The following is an 8,930-nucleotide window of genomic DNA, read 5'->3' on the forward strand; positions in this document are numbered from 1 at the left end:
TGGCAGGCGTTACAGGAGCCTCCGCTCCCGCACCAGCAGGCTTAGGAAAAGCTTTTTTCCTGAGGCAGTTATCCTGACGGACGCTACACAGTCACTTTAAAAAACTGCACTTCCAACACCTTCTGCACTGATGATATACTTCATTCATACAACTTTCATTTGTATTGCTGCTCCCTGATCTGTACAGTATCTATTACATCTACATGTCTATATTTGTATACGCATGTGTATATAATAACCTACATTCATATTACTGCATATCTCACTTTATGTATGTGTTATGTATATATGTATATTATATACTATATATTCAATATGTACATTCCTGTATATAAACATAATACACAGATAGATAGATACATATAACACTGCATATATAACACTGTATATTTTATATTGTATGTCTCATATTTTATATTACATATTTCACATTTCACTTATACACACATGTATATAACAGTTATATTTATGCACTGGTCACTGTTACCACCGCACTTTATGTAAATAATGTTATATATTGCACTTCTGGTTAGATGCTAACTACATTTCATTGGCCCTGTACTTGTACTCTGCACAATGACAATAAAGTTGAATCTAATCTAATCTAATCTAATCTAATCTAATCTAATCTAATCTAATCTAATCTCCGTTTTAATTGTACTTTCTTTATTATTCCTTTGCAGACTGGCATCCTGTAATCTTAATGGCAAAGCTTGTGAAATGCTTTGCTCTGTTCTGCAATCAGTAAACTCTGTGAAAGAGCTGGACCTCAGTAGCAATGACCTCAAGGATTCAGGAGTGGAGCTGCTCTCAGCAGGACTGAAAACTTCAACAGTGTACACTGGAAATACTCAGGTGACAATAAATTAATCAAAACATAAAGCAATAGATTACAATTTATTGAATTATTGTGTAGTTAATCAACAGTAATGACATTTGCCAAATTTTCTCCTAAGGAAATTTACATTTAAAATGAGTGTATTTTTAAATCCTCTCCATGGATCACCACCTTATCGTGGTGGAGGGGTTTGCATGCTTGAATGATCCTAGGAGCTATGTTGTCTGGAGCAACAGCTCCTGGTAGGGTCTCCCAGGGCAAACTGATCCTAGGTGACAGGTCAGACAAAGTGTGATCCATAATTACCCTTACGAAAATAAAAATAAAACAGGACTTGTGTACCCTGCCCAGGATCAGGATTACCGGGGCCCCACCCTGGAGCCAGGCCTGGGGGAGGGGCTCGCCAGCGACCTTCATGGTGCCCAGCCAGGCCCAGCCCGAAGGAGCTACATGAGTCCCCCCTGCCATCGAACCACCACCGATGGGAGGGGCATTAGTAGGGGTTTGGTGCTTTGTGGATCGGGCAGTGTCCGAAGGCGTCGGTCTTGGCGTTCTGATCCTCGGTTGCTGAAACTGGCTTTTGGAACTTGGAATGTTACCTCACTGGTGGGGAAGGAGCCTGAGTTGGTGCGTGAGGTTGAGAGATACCGGCTAGATATAGTTGGGCTCACCTCAACACACAGCTTGGTCTCTGGGTCCAATCTCCTTGAGAGGGACTGGACTTTATTCTTTTCTGGAGTTTTCTGCTCCTCCATTGTTGAAATGACTTACTGTAGCTGTGGCTGCAAGGTAGTTGGTGCTTGTCGGGGTGGTAATCCTGAAACCCAGTGGTGGACACCCTAGGTGCGAGATGCCATCAAGCTGAAGAAGGAGTACTACCGGGCATGGTTGGCCTGTGGGACACCAGAGGCAGCTGGCAGATATCAACAGGCCAAGCGATCTGCGGCTTCAGTCGTCGACTTTAAGTGACTTTAAGTCGGCTCCGAAAAGATTCTGGCAAACTGTCAGGCGACTCAGAAGGGGAAAGCAGTGTACCACTAGCACTGTATATAGTGGAGATGGTGTGCTGTTGACCTCAACTGAAGACATCATTGGGTGGTGGAAGGAATACTTTAAGGACCTTCTCAATCCCACCGACACGTTCTCCAGTGAGGAGGCAGAGTCTGGGGACATGGGAATAGGCTTGTCCATTACTGAGGCCGAAGTCACTAAGGTAGTTAAAAAGCTCCTTGGTGGCAAGGCTCCTGGGGGGAATGAGATCCATCCGGAGTCCCTCAAAGCTCTGGATGTTGTGGGGCTGTCTTGGCTGACACGCCTTTTCAACATTGCGTGGACATCAGGGGCAGTGCCACTGGATTGGCAGACTGGGGTGGTGGTGCCTCTTTTTAAAAAGGGGGACCAGAGGGTGTGTTCCAACTACAGGGGAATCACACTCCTCAACCTCCCTGGTAAGGTCTATGCAGTGGTACTGGAGAAGAGAGTCTAGCTTATAATCGAACCTCAGATTCAGGAGGAGCAGTGTGGGTTCCGCCCTGGTCATGGAACACTGGACCAATTCTTCACCCTCTCCAGGATTCTGGTGGGTTCATGGGAGTTTGCCCAACCAGTCCACATGTGCTTTGTGGATTTGGAGAAGGCATTTGAATGTGTTCCCCAGAGTATTCTGTGGGAGGTGCTTCGGGAGTGCAGGGTACATGGCTCTTTGCTACGAGCCATTCAGGCCCTGTACAAACAAAGCAGGAGTGTGGTTTGCATGGCCGGCAGTGAGTCACACTCGTTCCCAGTGAGAGTTGGACTTCGTCAGGGCTGCCATTTGTCACCGATTCTATTCATAATTTTTATGGATAGAATTTCTAGGCGCAGTCAGGGGATGGAGGGTGTCTGGTTTGGTGACCTCAAGGTCACATCACTGCTGTTTGCAGATGATGTGGTCCTATTGGGGACATCAGACTATGAACTTCAGCTTTTGCAGGATCAGTTTGCAGCTGAGTGTGAAGCAGCCGGGATGAGAATCAGTACCTCCAAATCTGAGACCATGGTTCTCAGGAGTTTAAGCATCTTGGGGTCTTGTTCACGAGTGATGGTTAAAGGCGAGTGGGCGAATTGATGCTGGGTCAGCAGTGATGTGGGCTCTCTACCGTTCTGTTGTGGTAAAGAAAGAGCTGAGCCATAAGCCAAGGCTCTTGATTTACCGGTCAATCTATGTTCCTACCCTCACCTATGGTCATGAGCTTTGGGTAATGACCGAAAGAATGAGATCGCAAATACAAGTGGCTGAAATGAGCTAGTGAAAGTGGCTGGGGAAAGGGAGGTCTCGGCCTCATTGCTTAGGATGCTGCCCCCGTGACCCGAACCCTGGATATATGGATGGATGGATGGATGGATAGATATAGGGGGATGTAGAGTGAAATGCTGCTCCAGTTGCAGCCAATTAGGGAGACCCTGAAAATCTGTATTGGATCAAATCCAAACTCTCATAGACTGAACAGTTCAGTAATACAGCAGAAATTTGGTTTAACTGATTAAACTTACATTTAAAGTGTGTGTGTGTGTGTGTGTGTGTATATATATATATATATATATATATATATATATATATATATATATAAAACTTCCTAATTCGTAGCCCCCTTGTAACCTTCGGGACACGAATGCCTTGTAACCCCCTGGATGCAGGTCCTTCAGTAAATCACACTTCACGACAAGTTGGTTCTGAGCTTTTACTGGAGTTCATCTGCTGGAGCCTGTTTGAGTATAGTCAGAGGGAATTCAGCAGCTAGTGAGTATCGTACTTCTCCAATCTTACAGCACATCCCTTCAGTGGGAGAACCGAACAGAACTTACAGCAATTACAATATACATCTTTACAACATTGACTCAGCTTTTCAGTATCAAACAGCTCAGCTCATTTGATTGTACAACAAAAACAGTAAAAACAAAAGAACACAATACAATTTAAAATATTACATGAAACTAAAGAAAATACAATGTGCATACCTGTTTGAGTATAGTCAGAGGGAATTCAGCAGCTAGTCAGTATCGTACTTATCAATCTTACAACTATAAGGCACCAAAGAAATCGTATCAGTTCGCTATAGCATTCAGACCACATGGTGTACAGAGCTAGCATAACTCGCTGTGACTGAAAACCGGTTACAACTCGTGCTTAGCGACTTTCTCCTACGATGCAACAAAGCAACACTGACAGAAACTAAAATGTACATACTGCATTACTTCAACGCACCAATTCATTTCCTGAAAGTACAACAGTAAAACTCATAGTACTTAAACAGAGAGGAGAAGACGTCTGAACCTACCACATCCCTTCAGTGGCAGAACCGAACTGAACCAGATACGGTAGGGGGCTGCTTTATAAGATACGCAGTACTCCCTCCAACCAGCGAGTGTCGATGTTTACTTATAGAACCCTATATTCTGTTGTATTTCCTTTTTAAAACAAATTTTGGCGAATTCTACTAAAATAAGTCTACTTAAAATAAAGTTATTTATTATTCTGCTACATATACACACATACACACACACATTTCACAATTCAAAATTTCACACTGATTAGAAATATTATTCTCATACAATGTATTTTTTAAGTTTACCTCAGATAAGATTCAGCTCAAAATTTTATATTGTTTTGAATTTGCATTGTGAACAGCAAACCAATTAGTAGATCATCTTCATAATTCTTTTTCTCTTGACCAGTGCAACACTGCTGTTCTTCTTTTAAACTTTAGATTTACATTTCTAACTCTGTTGAGAATCACATAGTAAAGTTATAAATCTCACTTCTCTCAGCATATGCGTCCACCTCATCCTCACTCCCCCACAATGAATTTGGTGCCAGCTGTGTTAGTTTTGTAATGCAGCTAGTTTTTGCTGTATGTAACTTTTTCCTTTCTTTCCGCAGATTGTCTGGTTGTATGGTCACAGATGAAGGCTGTTCTTCCCTGGCATCGGCTCTGAAATCAAACCCCTCCCATCTGAGAGAACTGAATCTGAGCTATAATCACCCAGGAGAGTCTGGAGTGAAGCTGCTCTCTGATCTACTGGAGGATCCACACTGTGCACTGGAGAAACTTCAGTGAGTTGCTATTTTACTGACCTACCATCTCTATGGAAAGACTAACTGTAATTATACACATTATAAACATTACTGACCAATGTTTGATCAATGATTGTAAAAGACTATGACTTTAGTAATAATAATAATAATAATAATAGTTAAAATACTTTGTAATGCACTTATTATTATTATTATTATTCTTATTATATCAGCTTGATTAGTTATTGCAATTTCATCTTGACTAGTTACTGCTGCTTCAACTTGATTAATAACTGCTACTTCGACTTGATTATTTACCACTAATTCAGCTTGAATAGTTATCACTTCTTCAGCTTTATTAATTAGTATTACAAATATTACCTAAGTAAGTACAAGTATTACCTAATATTACACCAAGAGCCAGTTGGCTCCTCAGAGGCTAAGAATAATTAGTCTACATTAGGACATTTTTGACATAGGAGCACAGTTTGTCTGAATAACACTGGTGTCAACTTTTCTGATTGAGAAACAAACTAGAGTGTGTGTGTATGTGTGTATGTTTGTGTGTGTGTGTGTGTATGTATTTGTGTATATGTTTATGTGTGTTTTTGTTTGTGTGTGTTTGAGTGTGTATGTGTGTATGTTTTTGTGTGTGAGTGTGTGTGTGTTTGTGTGTGTGTGTATGTGTGTGTGTGTATGAGCATGCAGCAAATGCTTTGCTGAAGCAAGGAGACAAAACACAACGTTGTTTGTTATTCAAGATTCAAGAGTTTTATTGTAATATGTGCTGCAAAACAGTGTTTTGCGCTGTACAATGAAATTCTTACCTGCCTCATGATTCTAATGATATTATGGGAAGAGTAAAGATATTTTCACTTCATTTTGAAACTGGTGAGACGGATTATACTATAGTGGGCTGCTACAGGTGACTCTAGGTAATTAATGGGGACATTATTATTATTATTATTATTATTATTATTATAAAATTTATAGTAGGAGTACAGCCTGTGTATGATAACTGGTCTGTGTGTAATTAAGACTTAATGTGTATTTTCTTATATTTTTGTTTTAAAAGTATATGCTTAGTTGCTGTAATTTTTTTTTCTTTATTAGATACACAGAGTTTATTACTATTTTAATCATGAACAAAATTCTTATACAGTAAAGACTCATTTAGGCTGTTTACTGGTGTTCAGTGTTTCTAACCTGGTTATATTTACATATAGAGCAGAATACAATCAAGCAGTATGTATGATTCATAATATACCCTTATATTTATTATTCATGACATCTGATGAGCTGAAAAAAAGCCAGAATGCTGCGTCGGCCTCTTGGGCATAGTTTCAGAACTATTTAAATCATATTTATGTAATATGCAGTTCATGGTTTCACTTGGAAATCATTCATCAAAACGATTTGCCGTTTCTTGTGGAGTCCCTCAAGGTTTAGTCTTAGGGCCTTTGCTTTTCTCTTTGTACATGCCACCTCTAGGTGATGTCATTAGGAAGCATAGTATAAATTTTCATAGCTATGCTGACGATACCCAGCTATAGATTTCTATTCCTTCTGAAGATCAAGACTCTGTAGACAGAATAACCAGCTGTGTGTCAGATATTTCTCAGTGGATGTCGCAAAACTTTCTACAATTAAATCATGAAAAAACTGAAATACTGATTGTTGGTACAGAAACTCAGAGAAAATATTTATGCAAAACTTGGTTCTTTATCTTCATATAACAAAGCTGAAGTACGGAACCTGTGTATGATTTTAGACTCTGAGCTCTGTACTCACAGTAGCTTTCATCTATCATTTGAGAAATATCGCTTGGCTTTTTCTCTCTCAGAGCAATGCAGAGAAACTTCTTGCATTTGTTACAAGCAGACTTGACCACTGTAATGCTCTTCTTACTGGACTTCCTAAGAAAATTATACATCCCTTACAACTTGTACAAAATGCAGCAGCATCCTAACAAAAATAAACATAGATCAGATCAGTCCTGTTTTAAAAGAACTGCACTGGCTGCCTGTATCACTCAGGATAGATTCTAAAGTTCAGGTACTGGTTTTTAAAGCTCAAAACAACCCTAAAGCACCTGCTTACATCACAGAGTGTCTGTCTGTTTATGTTCCAGCATGTAATCTAAGATCTGCAGACAGTGGCCTTCTACAGATACTCTCTGTAAAACACAGAAAACATGGAGAGACTTGTTCAGTTATTCTGCTTCTAAGCTGTGAAGCTCAATTTCTCCTTTTATTAGACAGTCAAGCTCAGTGCTCACTTTTAAGAAGCACCTAAAAATGTCTCTCTTTAACTCAGCATTTAATTAAAACTGAAAGTCTCGTGATGTTTATCTTTATCTTATTTATCTTTTTCATTTTCTTCTGATTCTAATTAAATACTAATGATCTCTTCTATAAATGTTTTATCACCTGTTTGTAAAACACTTTGAGCTGCCACCAGCTTGAAAAGTGCTGTATAAATAAAATGATGATGATGATTATTATTATTATTATGAATTGTGCATATTTAATATATAATGATTGAATTCGACATTTCACTCACTAAGCTGCATTAATCTAATTAAACAGCACTAATTCTGCTCTTTATAATCAGTCATGCAGTTTGGATGTTTCTTCAGTACAGATTATTTATACCACACTCTCAGAAATTACTGAGACATAATTTATTATGTTAATGAAAAATATCTTATTGCCCAGCCCTGTTTATACAGAGAGAGAGAAAGATGTGGTGAAAGCAGAAAAAGAGGAGAAATATGTACTGAGTGATTTAATTTCTGAATGTAATGTGTAAGAAACTGTTATAAATATATAAGCGTGTGTGTGTGTGTGTGTGTGTGTGTGTGTGTGTTTGTATTTGTCTGTTTGTACTGCAGGGTGGATCATGGAGGGAAGATCAGGATGAAGCCAGGAATGAAGAAATGTAAGACATACACACACACACACACAGAGAAGATATGTAAACATCTGTGTGTGTGTGTCTGTGTATATATCTGTGTGTGTGTGTGTGTGTGTGTGTGTACAGATGCGGTTGATCTCACTCTGGATCCAAACACAGTGAGCAGTGGTCTCCCTCTGTCTGAGGGGAAGAGAAAGTTGGAGCGTTTGGGAGGAGATCAGTCATATCTATATCCCTGGGACAGTTTTGATGAGTATGATGAGGTTCTGAGTGTGGAGCGTCTGACTGGATGCTGTTACTGGGAGTTTCAGTGGAACGGAGAGGCTGAAATATCAATGTCATACAGGGGAATCAGGAGGAAAGAAGGCAGTGATGAATGTGAGTTTAGACACAATAATCAGTCCTGGAGACTGTGGTGTTCTCAAATAGGATACTCTGTCTTGTAATAACATGGTAATTTTCCTAAATGACTGGCCCTCCCCCTCTAATAGAGTGGACGTGTATCTGGACTGGGTGTGTGGCACTCTGTCATTCTACACCATCTCGCCTGACACACACACACTGACCCACCTACACACACTCACCACCACATTCACTGAGCCGCTCTATGCTGGATTCCGTATTGATTTTAATTATATTCATGACTCCTCAGTGCATCTATGTGAGGTAGAATAACCTCTATACAGTGTGTGTACTGGGAATTAAGGTAGGATTACACTGCATCATTTCTGTCCCGATAATGACATTGCAGAAAAGAAAGAGAGACAGCCAGACAGAGACAGATGCAGGGCCTGTCTCTGCGTGTCTCCTCTTCCCACTGCTCTGTTAAGCCCTCCTCCCAGTGTGTACTAACTGCACTCTACTCCTCGTCCAGCGCAGGAACTGCAGTCCTTAACCTTTCTTAACACGCTCTGAAAAATCGCTTCAAAGCCCATTTTTTGTAGATGTCTGTTACAGAAGAAATGACCCTGTTTCCCTAAAGATACTTTGGAGAACAGACATTCCATGGTGTCCTTTAAATCAGCCACGAACAGCTCCAAACTCTCCCTCTGCACTGTGTAATGCAACTCACGTTTTGAAGGATGATCCTCCGCTGCGCTGACCAAGATAGTCTAAAATTTA

General features: G+C 40.2%; 1 pseudogene; it reads left to right on the forward strand.

The window, feature by feature from the left end:
* The window catches only part of LOC108425481, a 28,976-nt pseudogene extending 20,493 nt beyond the window's left edge, over positions 1–8,483 (forward strand).
* Positions 8,484–8,930: the final 447 nt, after the last annotated feature.

This window comes from Pygocentrus nattereri, chromosome 9 (genome assembly GCF_015220715.1).
Source record: "Pygocentrus nattereri isolate fPygNat1 chromosome 9, fPygNat1.pri, whole genome shotgun sequence".
Taxonomy (NCBI): domain Eukaryota; kingdom Metazoa; phylum Chordata; class Actinopteri; order Characiformes; family Serrasalmidae; genus Pygocentrus; species Pygocentrus nattereri.